At 54.3% G+C, this 16,635-nt stretch overlaps 6 non-coding genes across 6 annotated transcripts; all 6 read right to left on the bottom strand.

Annotated features, from left to right (window-relative positions):
* Window positions 1-2,501: 2,501 nt before the first annotated feature.
* LOC137749601 (small nucleolar RNA SNORD116) lies at window positions 2,502-2,594 on the bottom strand. Its single transcript, XR_011070228.1, has one exon. It is a non-coding gene; the product is annotated as a small nucleolar RNA SNORD116 (small nucleolar RNA).
* A 2,688-nt stretch (window positions 2,595-5,282) lies between these two features.
* On the bottom strand, window positions 5,283-5,375 carry LOC137753555 (small nucleolar RNA SNORD116). The gene has a single exon (XR_011071507.1). It is a non-coding gene; the product is annotated as a small nucleolar RNA SNORD116 (small nucleolar RNA).
* A 2,662-nt stretch (window positions 5,376-8,037) lies between these two features.
* Window positions 8,038-8,130, bottom strand: LOC137751465 (small nucleolar RNA SNORD116). Its single transcript, XR_011070805.1, has one exon. It is a non-coding gene; the product is annotated as a small nucleolar RNA SNORD116 (small nucleolar RNA).
* Window positions 8,131-10,818: 2,688 nt separating this feature from the next.
* Window positions 10,819-10,912, bottom strand: LOC137754574 (small nucleolar RNA SNORD116). Its single transcript, XR_011071891.1, has one exon. It is a non-coding gene; the product is annotated as a small nucleolar RNA SNORD116 (small nucleolar RNA).
* A 2,662-nt stretch (window positions 10,913-13,574) lies between these two features.
* LOC137750127 (small nucleolar RNA SNORD116) lies at window positions 13,575-13,667 on the bottom strand. Its single transcript, XR_011070376.1, has one exon. It is a non-coding gene; the product is annotated as a small nucleolar RNA SNORD116 (small nucleolar RNA).
* A 2,688-nt stretch (window positions 13,668-16,355) lies between these two features.
* Window positions 16,356-16,449, bottom strand: LOC137754570 (small nucleolar RNA SNORD116). The gene has a single exon (XR_011071890.1). It is a non-coding gene; the product is annotated as a small nucleolar RNA SNORD116 (small nucleolar RNA).
* Window positions 16,450-16,635: the final 186 nt, after the last annotated feature.

Here is a 16,635-nt window from a genome sequence, read left to right as displayed (position 1 = left end):
GGAAATCCTAATATCCAATGGCACATCTTAGTATGGGTGAATGCCTACCGTCCTGAGATATCCACAGCCATGCTCGGCAACATTCACCCGCCCCAATTTTTCCAGTTCTCCTTAGCACATCCAGTCATCACACAATGCGAAGGTCTTCTTCTCTGCCAACAGCCAGCCTTACGCTGCAACTGCACCTGAGAAGTGGACAGAAATCACGCAGGTTTCTAAATTGCACCAGGGTCCTCAGAGAACATGATTTTTGTGAACACATAATCTGGGCGTGAGCCTGGAACCTCCTTCCCAAGTACCACTATCCCTTACCGAAAACTGATTGTGTGTCTCTCAGCACGACTGAAGGAAGTTACGCACGTACGTTGCTCGGTGTGTTAGACGCTGTATGTGTGTATTCACACGTGTGGGCGTGTGTGACTGTGATTGTGCACGAGGATGAGTTTGTGGATTCCTGTGTGTGCCACTAAATACGCGTCTTGGTCTCTGGGTGTGCCTGTGGCCCTCTGCAGACGCCTCTAACAGTAAACGTCATAGTTTATACACAGCACCCTGGTTGGACCCCCAACTGAAAGGAGAAAGACCCCTGTCAGCTTCATGAGGCCGCATGCGAACTTTGACCCCAAGGCTGTCGAAATAGGCCACAGACTCCCGCTCTCCCACAGCCACGCCTTCTGACCAAAGCACAAAGACTAGACTAGACCTCCCTCCCGGCCGTGGTTGTCACACCTATGTGGACCTGGAGATCCTGCCACCTCCCACCACATCTGATGTGCCCTTGGGGTCACTCCCAGTGTTCCCGGAAGCAAGGTAAACTCCCATGGGCGGGCTGACACCGACCTGCAGTTGCCGACAGGCACGATGCAGCCTGGCACTTCTCAAGGGGTTAATGGACTTCGGCCCAAATGCCTCATCTCGACAACTAGACCAAATCACTTTCCATGACCCCTTGGGAAGCCCTCAATGGGAAGTGTTGGGCTTTAGAAACCATGATACAGGTTGGAACCCCACAGCGGAAATTAGGCCACCTTCCCGGCCACGTAGAGGCAAGCTTCCAACTGGTAGGGTTTGCGGCCCTGAGCACTGAGGAAACGCTCAAACGCTACACAGCCTCGTCCTAAGTGCCCTCCTCCTGCCTGCAGGGCGACTCGACTCTACTTGAAGCCAAGACATCATGCGAACACGGAGACACTGAACAGCAGGGAAGACACACCGCAAGCCTGTCTGCTTTGATGATGCCCACCCCACCCCATACATCCTGGCAATTCTCCACTGCCACAGCGACACTACCGAGGAACTCACAGTGATCAAAGGCACTTTCCCCGAGGACCAGAGACAGACTTTCAACGGAAAACCTTTGCCACACGAGGGGACCTGGAACATTGAATGGGCACAGTGGCTGTCCACGACAGTGCGCCTGGTGTCGCAACAGTGCCCCCACCTCTGTCTCCCCAACGAACTGCTCCAGATCAACCTCTGGCTGTTCGCAAGCCGAGTCATGCCGCCCCCCGGGAGAAGCACTTTTGCTTTGCACATTCCCAAACAAGGGAACAAAGCGGCCAAAGGGGATGTTCGCATAACTAAGCATCCTCCAAGGAGGACAGCACAGACGCGTCACCATGTCAATCTTCTTTACTTCTCGCAAGACACCCTTTGGGTGTCTTTTCTCTGGCAATGGCATTCCAACTCTACACAGTTACCTACCTCACCTCATCCACTTGAACTGTCGAAGCCATCTCCTCCATAGGCAGCTGATGCCAGCCAATCACGAACATGACACATCCTTGGGAAGCCGAGGCCAGCACCTGCAACCCAATTATGATAGCCTAATCCACGACATCACAAAGGACATGTCCACATCTTCCCTTACCTTCCTGTGTGGGCCATCAGTGATCAACGCAGGTTTAAATTCAGCACTTGTTCCTGTCCCCACTCCACGATGACCCACTTGGCATCAACACTGTGCCGGGAGTTAAAGTAGAGAAGCAAACAAGGGCAGCAGCGAGGCCTAATCCTTCAGCCGCTTTCCTCCGATGCCCAACCGAGCTCACCCCTGCCCATTGCTCCAGCCTCACTAGGCACTCGAGAACCTCACCGTGAAAAACGCAAGAACAGGGAGGTCCACAGACCTGTCCTGAGATTCAAGGCACCAACCAGGGACGCTTGCTCATTTTGGCTTCCAGAATCAACCCCCAAAATGGCATGCACGAAGCGTGACCTTGGCCAAAACTCACCTCCCAACTGCAAGCTAACTGGGCCTAAAACAGCACACACTCCGACTCTTAAGACCAGCAGGAGAGCCTGGCCCCTCGCATTCCCTCAACAGCCATTCAGCAGGGACCCGGGATTCACAGATAACACAGCTTATGTTCAGACACGGTCAAACCTCAGACAGGAACCCCTCCAATACTGGAGTCCTTGGTGGTGTTTGCATGCATGTCGGCGGGAGAGGCTGGCCCTCATTCCGAACTGTCCTCTCCCCCTGAGAGAGGAAACGTGCTGAACCTCAGTTTCGATGAGGAGACGGTAGAGTGTTCTCACTCATTTGGTTCAGATTTTCCAAGAAATGCATGCAAGGGTGTCATCATCGATCCAAGCACATGCTGGGACGCTGCAGAACATAACCGGGGTGTGCGCGGTGCTCTGTACAGGAGCCATGAGCCTGGGCTACCTCAAAAGCCTGGAGAATCCACAGCCCTCAGGTCACTCAGCAAGAGGAACAATCAATCCACTCTTGCAGCCATTGGGCCCGTCTGAGGAAAACCTAATACCTAATGGCACATTTGGGGTGCTTGAATACCTACCATCCTGAGTTATCCACGACCATGCTCGGGGACATGGGCCCGCCTCACTTTTTCCAGTTCTTCTTAGCACGTCCAGTCATCAGAGCACAAGAAAGTCTTCTTGTTTGTGCCGACGGCCAGCCTTTCCCAGCAACTGCACCTGAGAAGTGGACAGAAATCACCGAGGCTTCATAAGTGGACCGGTGTCCTCAGAGGACATGATCCATACAAACATTTACCTGGCCTTGAGCTCTGAAACTGCTTCCCAAGGACCTCTATCCCTTACTGAGAATTGACTGCCTGTCTGATAGTACGACTGCAGGAAGTTAGGCACATATGTTGGCCGGTGTGTGAGAGGCTGTATATGTGTCCTCACGCGTGTGGGCATGTGTGACTGTGAGTGCGCATGCGGACGTGCTTGTGGGTTTCTCTGTGTGCCACTGAATACGCGTCTTGGTCTCTGTGTGTCCCTATGGCCCTGTGAAGAGGAGTCCAACAATAAAAGAAATAGTTTATACACAGCACCCTGGTTAGACGCCCAACTGAAAGGAGAAAGACCCCTGTTAGCTTCAAGAGGCCGCAGGCACACTTTGACCCCCAGGGGCTGTTGAAATAGTCCATGGACTCCCGCTCTCCCACAGCCACGCCTTCTGACAAAAACACACAGCCTGGACGAGACCTGCCTCCGGGCCTTGGCTGTGACATCTACGTGCACCTCGAGACTCTGTCAGCTACCAGTATATCTGATGGGCATTTGGGGTCACTCGCAGCACTTCCAGAAGCAAGGGAACTCCCATGGTCAGGCCGACTCCGACCGGCAGCTGTCTACTGCCAAGATGCAGCCTGAAACCACTCAAGGGGCTAACGAACGTGGGCCCACGTGCCACTTCTCGCCAACTAGGCCTAATCACTTTCCATTGACCCGTGGGAATGCCCACCACAGGAAGTGGTGGGCCTCAGCCACCAAGACCCATGTCGGATCACCTTGCGGAGACTACTCCACATGCCCAGCCACGTCTCAGGCAGCTCCCATCTTGAATGTTCACGGCCCTGACCCCTAAGGAAACTCTCAAACCCTTGAAAGCCTCGTCCTACGTGCCCTCCTCCAGCCCACAGGGCGACACGACCCTACTGGAAACCACAAACGTCTTCAGAATACGGGAACACTGAACACCAGGGAAGACAGACCACAAGCCTGTCTCCTTCGTTGATGCTGATCCCACCCCATGCATCCTGGAAATTCTCCACTGCCACAGTGACACTACCGAGTAACTCACAGTGATCAAAGGCATGGTCCCCGAGGACCACAGACAGACTTGCAACGGAAGACCTCTGTCATGTGAGGGGACTTGGAAACCTGAAAGGGAACAGTGTCTGGCCACGGCAGCACAGCAGGCATGGCAATGGGGCCCCCATCTCTGCCCCACCAATGGACTGCTCCAGATAAACCTCTGGCTGTTCGAAAGGCCTGCGTGCTACACTGGCCGGTCGCGTCATTCCCCCACGGGAGAAACACTTTCGCTTTACACATTGCCAAACAAGGGAACAAAGCGGCCAACGGGGATGTTCGCATAACTCAACTACCTGCAAGGAGGCCGGCACAGACGCCTCAGCATGTCGATCTTCCCTACTTCCCGCAAGACACCATTTGGGTGTCATTCCTCGGGCAACGGGATTGCAACTCTACACAATTTACCTACCTCAACTCACCCACTTGAACTGCCAAAGCCATCCGCTCCATAGGCAGCTTATGCCAGCCCATCACGAACAAGACACATTCTTGGGAAGCCGAGGCCAGCGCCTGCAACCCAATGATGACAGCCCATCCTACAACATCACACAGGACCTTTCCTCATGATACCTTACCTTTCTCTCCAGGCCAGCAGCCACCACCCAGACTGAAATGCTTCACTCGACCCACACCCCACTCCACGAACATCCACTTAGCGCCAACAGTGTGCCGGCAACTTCAGCAGAGGAGCTGACAGGGGCAGCACTGAGGCCTAAACCTTCAGCCCCCTTCCGCCATCGCCCAACTCCCGCCCACGCCCGCCCACTGCTCCAGCCACACCGGGCAGTCAAGAACCTCACTGCGTGAAACACAACAACAGAGAGGGCCACAGGCCTGGCCTGAGGCTCCAGGCTCCAACCACGGAAGCTTGCTCATTTTGGCTTCCATAATCAACCTCGGAAGCGGCATGCACAAAGCGTGATCCTGTCCAAAAATCACCTCTCCAAGCTGCAATCTTACTGGGTCTATACCAGAACACACTCCGACCCTGAAGACTAGCAGGAATGCCTGCCCTCTTGCATTCCCCCAACGGCCTTTTAGCAGGGACCGGGGATTCATAGATGACCCAGCTTATGGGCAGACATGGTCGACCCTCAGACAGGAGCCCCTCCAATGCTGGAGCCCTTAGTGGTGTTTGCATGCCTGTCAGCAGGGGACGTTGGCCCTCACTCCTAACTGTCCCGTACTCCCGAGAGAGGAAACGTGCTGGACCTCAGTTTCGATGAGGAGACGGTAGAGCGTTCTCACTCATTTTGTTCAGATTTTCCAAGGAATGCATATAAGGGTGTCATCATCGATCCAAACACATGCTGGGACGCTGCAGAACACAAAAGGGAAGGCCGTGGGTCTCTGCAGAGGAGCCATGAACTTGAAATACTCCAACTGCCTGGGGAATCCACAGTCCTCAGGCCACTCAGCAGGACCAACAATCAATCCACTCTTGCAACCATTGGGTCCATCTGTGGAAATCCTAATATCCAATGGCACATCTTAGTATGGGTGAATGCCTACCGTCCTTAGATATCCACAGCCATGCTCGGCAACATGCACCAGCCCCTCTTTTTCCAGTTCTCCTTAGCACATCCAGACATCAGACAACGCGAAGGTCTTCTCTGCCAACAGCCAGCCTTACGCTGCAACTGCACCTGAGAAGTGGACAGAAATCACGCAGGTTTCTAAATTGCACCAGGGTCCTCAGAGAACATGATTTTTGTGAACACATAATCTGGGCGTGAGCCTGGAACCTCCTTCCCAAGTACCACTATCCCTTACCGAAAACTGATTGTGTGTCTCACAGCACGACTGAAGGAAGTTACGCACGTACGTTGCTCGGTGTGTGAGACGCTGTATTTGTGTATTCACACGTGTGGGCGTGTGTGACTGTGACTCTGCACGAGGATGCGTTTGTGGATTCCTGTGTGTGCCGCTAAATACGCGTCTTGGTCTCTGGGTGTCCCTGTGGCCCTCTGCAGACGCCTCTAACAGTAAACGTCATAGTTTATACACAGCACCCTGGTTGGACCCCCAACTGAAAGGAGAAAGACCCCTGTCAGCTTCATGAGGCCGCATGCGAACTTTGACCCCAAGGCTGTCGAAATAGGCCACAGACTCCCGCTCTCCCACAGCCACGCCTTCTGACCAAAGCACAAAGACTGGACGAGACCTCCCTCCCGGCCGTGGGTGTCACACCTATGTGGACCTGGAGATCCTGCCACCTACCAGCACATCTGATGTGCCCTTCGGGTCACTCCCAGTGCTCCCGGAAGCAAGGTAACCTCCCATGGGCGGGCTGACACTGACCTGCAATTGCCAAAAAGCACGATGCAGCCTGGCACTTCTCAAGGTGTTAATGGACTTCGGCCCAAGTGCCTCGTCTCGCCAACTAGACCAAATCACTTTCCATGACCCCGTGGGAATGCCCTCAATGGGAAGTGTTGGGCTTCAGCAACCATGACACAGGTTGGAACCCCACAGCGGAAATTAGGCCAACTTCCCGGCCACGTATAGGGAAGCTTCCAACTGTTAGGGTTTGCGGCCCTGACCACTGAGGTAACGCTCAAACGCTACACAGCCTCGTCCTAAGTGCCCTCCTCCTGCCTGCAGGGCGGCTCGACTCTACTTGAAGCCACAGACATCATACGAACACGGAGACACTGAACAGCAGGGAAGACACACCGCAAGCCTGTCTGCTTGGATGATGCCCACCCCACCCCATGCATCCTGGCAATTCTCCACTGCCACAGCGACACTACCGAGGAACTCACAGTGATCAAAGGCACTGTCCCCGAGGACCACAGACAGACTTTCAACGGACAACCTTTGCCACACGAGGGGACCTGGAACCTTGAAAGGGCACAGTGGCTGTCCACGACAATGCGCCTGGTGTCGCAACAGTGCCCCCACCTCTGTCCCCCCAACGGACTGCTCCAGATAAAACTCTGGCTGTTCGCAAGCCGAGTCATGCCCCCCCCGGGAGAAGCACTTTCGCTTTGCACATTCCCAAACAAGGGAACAAAGCGGCCAAAGGGGATGTTCGCATAACTAAACATCCTCCAAGGAGGCCAGCACAGACGCGTCACCATGTCAATCTTCTTTACTTCTCGCAAGACACACTTTGAGTGTCTTTCCTCTGGCAATGGGATTCCAAATCTACACAGTTACCTACCTCACCTCATCCACCTGAAATGCCAAAGCCATCCCCTCTAAAGGCAGCTGATGCCAGCCAATCACGAACATGACACATCCTTGGGAAGCCGGGGCCATCACCTGCAACCAAATTATGATAGCCTAATCCACGACATCACAAAGGACATGTCCACATCTTCCCTTACCTTCCTGTGCGGGCCATCAGTGATCCACACAGGTTTAAATTCAGCACTTGTTCCTGTCCCCACTCCACGATGACCCACTTGGCATCAACACTGTGCCGGGAGTTAAAGTAGAGAAGCAAACAAGGGCAGCAGCGAGGCCTAATCCTTCAGCCGCTTTCCTCCGATGCCCAACCGAGCTCACCCCTGCCCATTGCTCCAGCCTCACTAGGCACTCGAGAACCTCACCGTGAAAAACGCAAGAACAGGGAGGTCCACAGACCTGTCCTGAGATTCAAGGCACCAACCAGGGACGCTTGCTCATTTTGGCTTCCAGAATCAACCCCCAAAATGGCATGCACGAAGCGTGACCTTGGCCAAAACTCACCTCCCAACTGCAAGCTAACTGGGCCTAAAACAGCACACACTCCGACTCTTAAGACCAGCAGGAGAGCCTGGCCCCTCGCATTCCCTCAACAGCCATTCAGCAGGGACCCGGGATTCACAGATAACACAGCTTATGTTCAGACACGGTCAAACCTCAGACAGGAACCCCTCCAATACTGGAGTCCTTGGTGGTGTTTGCATGCATGTCGGCGGGAGAGGCTGGCCCTCATTCCGAACTGTCCTCTCCCCCTGAGAGAGGAAACGTGCTGAACCTCAGTTTCGATGAGGAGACGGTAGAGTGTTGTCACTCATTTGGTTCAGATTTTCCAAGAAATGCATGCAAGGGTGTCATCATCTATCCAAGCACATGCTGGGACGCTGCAGAACATAACCGGGGTGTGCGCGGGGCTCTGTACAGGAGCCATGAGCCTGGGCTACCTCAAAAGCCTGGAGAATCCACAGCCCTCAGGTCACTCAGCAAGAGGAACAATCAATCCACTCTTGCAGCCATTGGGCCCGTCTGAGGAAAACCTAATACCTAATGGCACATTTGGGGTGCTTGAATACCTACCATCCTGAGTTATCCACGACCATGCTCGGGGACATGGGCCCGCCTCACTTTTTCCAGTTCTTCTTAGCACGTCCAGTCATCAGAGCACAAGAAAGTCTTCTTGTTTGTGCCGACGGCCAGCCTTTCCCAGCAACTGCACCTGAGAAGTGGACAGAAATCACCGAGGCTTCATAAGTGGACCGGTGTCCTCAGAGGACATGATCCATACAAACATTTACCTGGCCTTGAGCTCTGAAACTGCTTCCCAAGGACCTCTATCCCTTACTGAGAATTGACTGCCTGTCTTATAGTACGACTGCAGGAAGTTAGGCACATATGTTGGCCGGTGTGTGAGAGGCTGTATATGTGTCCTCACGCGTGTGGGCATGTGTGACTGTGACTGCGCATGCGGACGTGCTTGTGGGTTTCTCTGTGTGCCACTGAATACGCGTCTTGGTCTCTGTGTGTCCCTATGGCCCTGTGAAGAGGAGTCCAACAATAAAAGAAATAGTTTATACACAGCACCCTGGTTAGACGCCCAACTGAAAGGAGAAAGACCCCTGTTAGCTTCAAGAGGCCGCAGGCACACTTTGACCCCCAGGGGCTGTTGAAATAGTCCATGGACTCCCGCTCTCCCACAGCCACGCCTTCTGACAAAAACACACAGCCTGGACGAGACCTGCCTCCGGGCCTTGGCTGTGACATCTACGTGCACCTCGAGACTCTGTCAGCTACCAGTATATCTGATGGGCATTTGGGGTCACTCGCAGCACTTCCAGAAGCAAGGGAACTCCCATGGTCAGGCTGACTCCGACCGGCAGCTGTCTACTGCCAAGATGCAGCCTGAAACCACTCAAGGGGCTAACGAACGTGGGCCCACGTGCCACTTCTCGCCAACTAGGCCTAATCACTTTCCATTGACCCGTGGGAATGCCCACCACAGGAAGTGGTGGTCCTCAGCCACCATGACCCATGTCGGATCCCCTTGCGGAGACTACTCCACATGCCCAGCCACGTCTCAGGCAGCTCCCATCTTGAATGTTCACGGCCCTGACCCCTAAGGAAACTCTCAAACCCTTGAAAGCCTCGTCCTACGTGCCCTCCTCCAGCCCACAGGGCGACACGACCCTACTGGAAACCACAAACGTCTTCAGAATACGGGAACACTGAACACCAGGGAAGACAGACCACAAGCCTGTCTCCTTCGTTGATGCTGATCCCACCCCATGCATCCTGGAAATTCTCCACTGCCACAGTGACACTACAGAGTAACTCACAGTGATCAAAGGCATGGTCCCCGAGGACCACAGACAGACTTGCAACGGAAGACCTCTGTCATGTGAGGGGACTTGGAAACCTGAAAGGGAACAGTGTCTGGCCACGGCAGCACAGCAGGCATGGCAATGGGGCCCCCATCTCTGCCCCACCAATGGACTGCTCCAGATAAACCTCTGGCTGTTCGAAAGGCCTGCGTGCTACACTGGCCGGTCGCATCATTCCCCCACGGGAGAAACACTTTCGCTTTACACATTGCCAAACAAGGGAACAAAGCGGCCAACGGGGATGTTCGCATAACTCAACTACCTGCAAGGAGGCCGGCACAGACGCCTCAGCATGTCGATCTTCCCTACTTCCCGCAAGACACCATTTGGGTGTCATTCCTCGGGCAACGGGATTGCAACTCTACACAATTTACCTACCTCAACTCACCCACTTGAACTGCCAAAGCCATCCGCTCCATAGGCAGCTTATGCCAGCCCATCACGAACAAGACACATTCTTGGGAAGCCGAGGCCAGCGCCTGCAACCCAATGATGACAGCCCATCCTACAACATCACACAGGACCTTTCCTCATGATACCTTACCTTTCTCTCCAGGCCAGCAGCCACCACCCAGACTGAAATGCTTCACTCGACCCACACCCCACTCCACGAACATCCACTTAGCGCCAACAGTGTGCCGGCAACTTCAGCAGAGGAGCTGACAGGGGCAGCACTGAGGCCTAAACCTTCAGCCCCCTTCCGCCATCGCCCAACTCCCGCCCACGCCCGCCCACTGCTCCAGCCACACCGGGCAGTCAAGAACCTCACTGCGTGAAACACAACAACAGAGAGGGCCACAGGCCTGGCCTGAGGCTCCAGGCTCCAACCACGGAAGCTTGCTCATTTTGGCTTCCATAATCAACCTCGGAAGCGGCATGCACAAAGCGTGATCCTGTCCAAAAATCACCTCTCCAAGCTGCAATCTTACTGGGTCTATACCAGAACACACTCCGACCCTGAAGACTAGCAGGAAAGCCTGCCCTCTTGCATTCCCCCAACGGCCTTTTAGCAGGGACCGGGGATTCATAGATGACCCAGCTTATGGGCAGACATGGTCGACCCTCAGACAGGAGCCCCTCCAATGCTGGAGCCCTTAGTGGTGTTTGCATGCCTGTCAGCAGGGGACGATGGCCCTCACTCCTAACTGTCCCGTACTCCCGAGAGAGGAAACGTGCTGGACCTCAGTTTCGATGAGGAGACGGTAGAGCGTTCTCACTCATTTTGTTCAGATTTTCAAAAGGAATGCATATAAGGGTGTCATCATCGATCCAAACACATGCTGGGACGCTGCAGAACACAAAAGGGAAGGCCGTGGGTCTCTGCAGAGGAGCCATGAACTGGAAATACTCCAACTGCCTGGGGAATCCACAGTCCTCAGGCCACTCAGCAGGACCAACAATCAATCCACTCTTGCAACCATTGGGTCCATCTGTGGAAATCCTAATATCCAATGGCACATCTTAGTATGGGTGAATGCCTACCGTCCTTAGATATCCACAGCCATGCTCGGCAACATGCACCAGCCCCTCTTTTTCCAGTTCTCCTTAGCACATCCAGACATCAGACAACGCGAAGGTCTTCTCTGCCAACAGCCAGCCTTACGCTGCAACTGCACCTGAGAAGTGGACAGAAATCACGCAGGTTTCTAAATTGCACCAGGGTCCTCAGAGAACATGATTTTTGTGAACACATAATCTGGGCGTGAGCCTGGAACCTCCTTCCCAAGTACCACTATCCCTTACCGAAAACTGATTGTGTGTCTCACAGCACGACTGAAGGAAGTTACGCACGTACGTTGCTCGGTGTGTGAGACGCTGTATTTGTGTATTCACACGTGTGGGCGTGTGTGACTCTGACTCTGCACGAGGATGCGTTTGTGGATTCCTGTGTGTGCCGCTAAATACGCGTCTTGGTCTCTGGGTGTCCCTGTGGCCCTCTGCAGACGCCTCTAACAGTAAACGTCATAGTTTATACACAGCACCCTGGTTGGACGCCCAACTGAAAGGAGAAAGACCCCTGTCAGCTTCATGAGGCCGCATGCGAACTTTGACCCCAAGGCTGTCGAAATAGGCCACAGACTCCCGCTCTCCCACAGCCACGCCTTCTGACCAAAGCACAAAGACTGGACGAGACCTCCCTCCCGGCCGTGGGTGTCACACCTATGTGGACCTGGAGATCCTGCCACCTACCAGCACATCTGATGTGCCCTTCGGGTCACTCCCAGTGCTCCCGGAAGCAAGGTAACCTCCCATGGGCGGGCTGACACTGACCTGCAATTGCCAAAAAGCACGATGCAGCCTGGCACTTCTCAAGGTGTTAATGGACTTCGGCCCAAGTGCCTCGTCTCGCCAACTAGACCAAATCACTTTCCATGACCCCGTGGGAATGCCCTCAATGGGAAGTGTTGGGCTTCAGCAACCATGACACAGGTTGGAACCCCACAGCGGAAATTAGGCCAACTTCCCGGCCACGTATAGGGAAGCTTCCAACTGTTAGGGTTTGCGGCCCTGACCACTGAGGTAACGCTCAAACGCTACACAGCCTCGTCCTAAGTGCCCTCCTCCTGCCTGCAGGGCGGCTCGACTCTACTTGAAGCCACAGACATCATACGAACACGGAGACACTGAACAGCAGGGAAGACACACCGCAAGCCTGTCTGCTTGGATGATGCCCACCCCACCCCATGCATCCTGGCAATTCTCCACTGCCACAGCGACACTACCGAGGAACTCACAGTGATCAAAGGCACTGTCCCCGAGGACCACAGACAGACTTTCAACGGACAACCTTTGCCACACGAGGGGACCTGGAACCTTGAAAGGGCACAGTGGCTGTCCACGACAATGCGCCTGGTGTCGCAACAGTGCCCCCACCTCTGTCCCCCCAACGGACTGCTCCAGATAAAACTCTGGCTGTTCGCAAGCCGAGTCATGCCCCCCCCGGGAGAAGCACTTTCGCTTTGCACATTCCCAAACAAGGGAACAAAGCGGCCAAAGGGGATGTTCGCATAACTAAACATCCTCCAAGGAGGCCAGCACAGACGCGTCACCATGTCAATCTTCTTTACTTCTCGCAAGACACACTTTGAGTGTCTTTCCTCTGGCAATGGGATTCCAAATCTACACAGTTACCTACCTCACCTCATCCACCTGAAATGCCAAAGCCATCCCCTCTAAAGGCAGCTGATGCCAGCCAATCACGAACATGACACATCCTTGGGAAGCCGGGGCCATCACCTGCAACCCAATTATGATAGCCTAATCCACGACATCACAAAGGACATGTCCACATCTTCCCTTACCTTCCTGTGCGGGCCATCAGTGATCCACACAGGTTTAAATTCAGCACTTGTTCCTGTCCCCACTCCACGATGACCCACTTGGCATCAACACTGTGCCGGGAGTTAAAGTAGAGAAGCAAACAAGGGCAGCAGCGAGGCCTAATCCTTCAGCCGCTTTCCTCCGATGCCCAACCGAGCTCACCCCTGCCCATTGCTCCAGCCTCACTAGGCACTCGAGAACCTCACCGTGAAAAACGCAAGAACAGGGAGGTCCACAGACCTGTCCTGAGATTCAAGGCACCAACCAGGGACGCTTGCTCATTTTGGCTTCCAGAATCAACCCCCAAAATGGCATGCACGAAGCGTGACCTTGGCCAAAACTCACCTCCCAACTGCAAGCTAACTGGGCCTAAAACAGCACACACTCCGACTCTTAAGACCAGCAGGAGAGCCTGGCCCCTCGCATTCCCTCAACAGCCATTCAGCAGGGACCCGGGATTCACAGATAACACAGCTTATGTTCAGACACGGTCAAACCTCAGACAGGAACCCCTCCAATACTGGAGTCCTTGGTGGTGTTTGCATGCATGTCGGCGGGAGAGGCTGGCCCTCATTCCGAACTGTCCTCTCCCCCTGAGAGAGGAAACGTGCTGAACCTCAGTTTCGATGAGGAGACGGTAGAGTGTTGTCACTCATTTGGTTCAGATTTTCCAAGAAATGCATGCAAGGGTGTCATCATCGATCCAAGCACATGCTGGGACGCTGCAGAACATAACCGGGGTGTGCGCGGTGCTCTGTACAGGAGCCATGAGCCTGGGCTACCTCAAAAGCCTGGAGAATCCACAGCCCTCAGGTCACTCAGCAAGAGGAACAATCAATCCACTCTTGCAGCCATTGGGCCCGTCTGAGGAAAACCTAATACCTAATGGCACATTTGGGGTGCTTGAATACCTACCATCCTGAGTTATCCACGACCATGCTCGGGGACATGGGCCCGCCTCACTTTTTCCAGTTCTTCTTAGCACGTCCAGTCATCAGAGCACAAGAAAGTCTTCTTGTTTGTGCCGACGGCCAGCCTTTCCCAGCAACTGCACCTGAGAAGTGGACAGAAATCACCGAGGCTTCATAAGTGGACCGGTGTCCTCAGAGGACATGATCCATACAAACATTTACCTGGCCTTGAGCTCTGAAACTGCTTCCCAAGGACCTCTATCCCTTACTGAGAATTGACTGCCTGTCTGATAGTACGACTGCAGGAAGTTAGGCACATATGTTGGCCGGTGTGTGAGAGGCTGTATATGTGTCCTCACGCGTGTGGGCATGTGTGACTGTGACTGCGCATGCGGACGTGCTTGTGGGTTTCTCTGTGTGCCACTGAATACGCGTCTTGGTCTCTGTGTGTCCCTATGGCCCTGTGAAGAGGAGTCCAACAATAAAAGAAATAGTTTATACACAGCACCCTGGTTAGACGCCCAACTGAAAGGAGAAAGACCCCTGTTAGCTTCAAGAGGCCGCAGGCACACTTTGACCCCCAGGGGCTGTTGAAATTGTCCATGGACTCCCGCTCTCCCACAGCCACGCCTTCTGACAAAAACACACAGCCTGGACGAGACCTGCCTCCGGGCCTTGGCTGTGACATCTACGTGCACCTCGAGACTCTGTCAGCTACCAGTATATCTGATGGTCATTTGGGGTCACTCGCAGCACTTCCAGAAGCAAGGGAACTCCCATGGTCAGGCCGACTCCGACCGGCAGCTGTCTACTGCCAAGATGCAGCCTGAAACCACTCAAGGGGCTAACGAACGTGGGCCCACGTGCCACTTCTCGCCAACTAGGCCTAATCACTTTCCATTGACCCGTGGGAATGCCCACCACAGGAAGTGGTGGGCCTCAGCCACCATGACCCATGTCGGATCACCTTGCGGAGACTACTCCACATGCCCAGCCACGTCTCAGGCAGCTCCCATCTTGAATGTTCACGGCCCTGACCCCTAAGGAAACTCTCAAACCCTTGAAAGCCTCGTCCTACGTGCCCTCCTCCAGCCCACAGGGCGACACGACCCTACTGGAAACCACAAACGTCTTCAGAATACGGGAACACTGAACACCAGGGAAGACAGACCACAAGCCTGTCTCCTTCGTTGATGCTGATCCCACCCCATGCATCCTGGAAATTCTCCACTGCCACAGTGACACTACAGAGTAACTCACAGTGATCAAAGGCATGGTCCCCGAGGACCACAGACAGACTTGCAACGGAAGACCTCTGTCATGTGAGGGGACTTGGAAACCTGAAAGGGAACAGTGTCTGGCCACGGCAGCACAGCAGGCATGGCAATGGGGCCCCCATCTCTGCCCCACCAATGGACTGCTCCAGATAAACCTCTGGCTGTTCGAAAGGCCTGCGTGCTACACTGGCCGGTCGCATCATTCCCCCACGGGAGAAACACTTTCGCTTTACACATTGCCAAACAAGGGAACAAAGCGGCCAACGGGGATGTTCGCATAACTCAACTACCTGCAAGGAGGCCGGCACAGACGCCTCAGCATGTCGATCTTCCCTACTTCCCGCAAGACACCATTTGGGTGTCATTCCTCGGGCAACGGGATTGCAACTCTACACAATTTACCTACCTCAACTCACCCACTTGAACTGCCAAAGCCATCCGCTCCATAGGCAGCTTATGCCAGCCCATCACGAACAAGACACATTCTTGGGAAGCCGAGGCCAGCGCCTGCAACCCAATGATGACAGCCCATCCTACAACATCACACAGGACCTTTCCTCATGATACCTTACCTTTCTCTCCAGGCCAGCAGCCACCACCCAGACTGAAATGCTTCACTCGACCCACACCCCACTCCACGAACATCCACTTAGCGCCAACAGTGTGCCGGCAACTTCAGCAGAGGAGCTGACAGGGGCAGCACTGAGGCCTAAACCTTCAGCCCCCTTCCGCCATCGCCCAACTCCCGCCCACGCCCGCCCACTGCTCCAGCCACACCGGGCAGTCAAGAACCTCACTGCGTGAAACACAACAACAGAGAGGGCCACAGGCCTGGCCTGAGGCTCCAGGCTCCAACCACGGAAGCTTGCTCATTTTGGCTTCCATAATCAACCTCGGAAGCGGCATGCACAAAGCGTGATCCTGTCCAAAAATCACCTCTCCAAGCTGCAATCTTACTGGGTCTATACCAGAACACACTCCGACCCTGAAGACTAGCAGGAAAGCCTGCCCTCTTGCATTCCCCCAACGGCCTTTTAGCAGGGACCGGGGATTCATAGATGACCCAGCTTATGGGCAGACATGGTCGACCCTCAGACAGGAGCCCCTCCAATGCTGGAGCCCTTAGTGGTGTTTGCATGCCTGTCAGCAGGGGACGATGGCCCTCACTCCTAACTGTCCCGTACTCCCGAGAGAGGAAACGTGCTGGACCTCAGTTTCGATGAGGAGACGGTAGAGCGTTCTCACTCATTTTGTTCAGATTTTCAAAAGGAATGCATATAAGGGTGTCATCATCGATCCAAACACATGCTGGGACGCTGCAGAACACAAAAGGGAAGGCCGTGGGTCTCTGCAGAGGAGCCATGAACTGGAAATACTCCAACTGCCTGGGGAATCCACAGTCCTCAGGCCACTCAGCAGGACCAACAATCAATCCACTCTTGCAACCATTGGGTCCATCTGTGGAAATCCTAATATCCAATGGCA

Source organism: Eschrichtius robustus, chromosome 1, assembly GCF_028021215.1.
Source record: "Eschrichtius robustus isolate mEscRob2 chromosome 1, mEscRob2.pri, whole genome shotgun sequence".
In the NCBI taxonomy this organism is placed as follows: domain Eukaryota; kingdom Metazoa; phylum Chordata; class Mammalia; order Artiodactyla; family Eschrichtiidae; genus Eschrichtius; species Eschrichtius robustus.
Note: the sequence above shows the minus strand (reverse complement) of the source record. Positions and strands in the feature narration are given on the sequence as shown.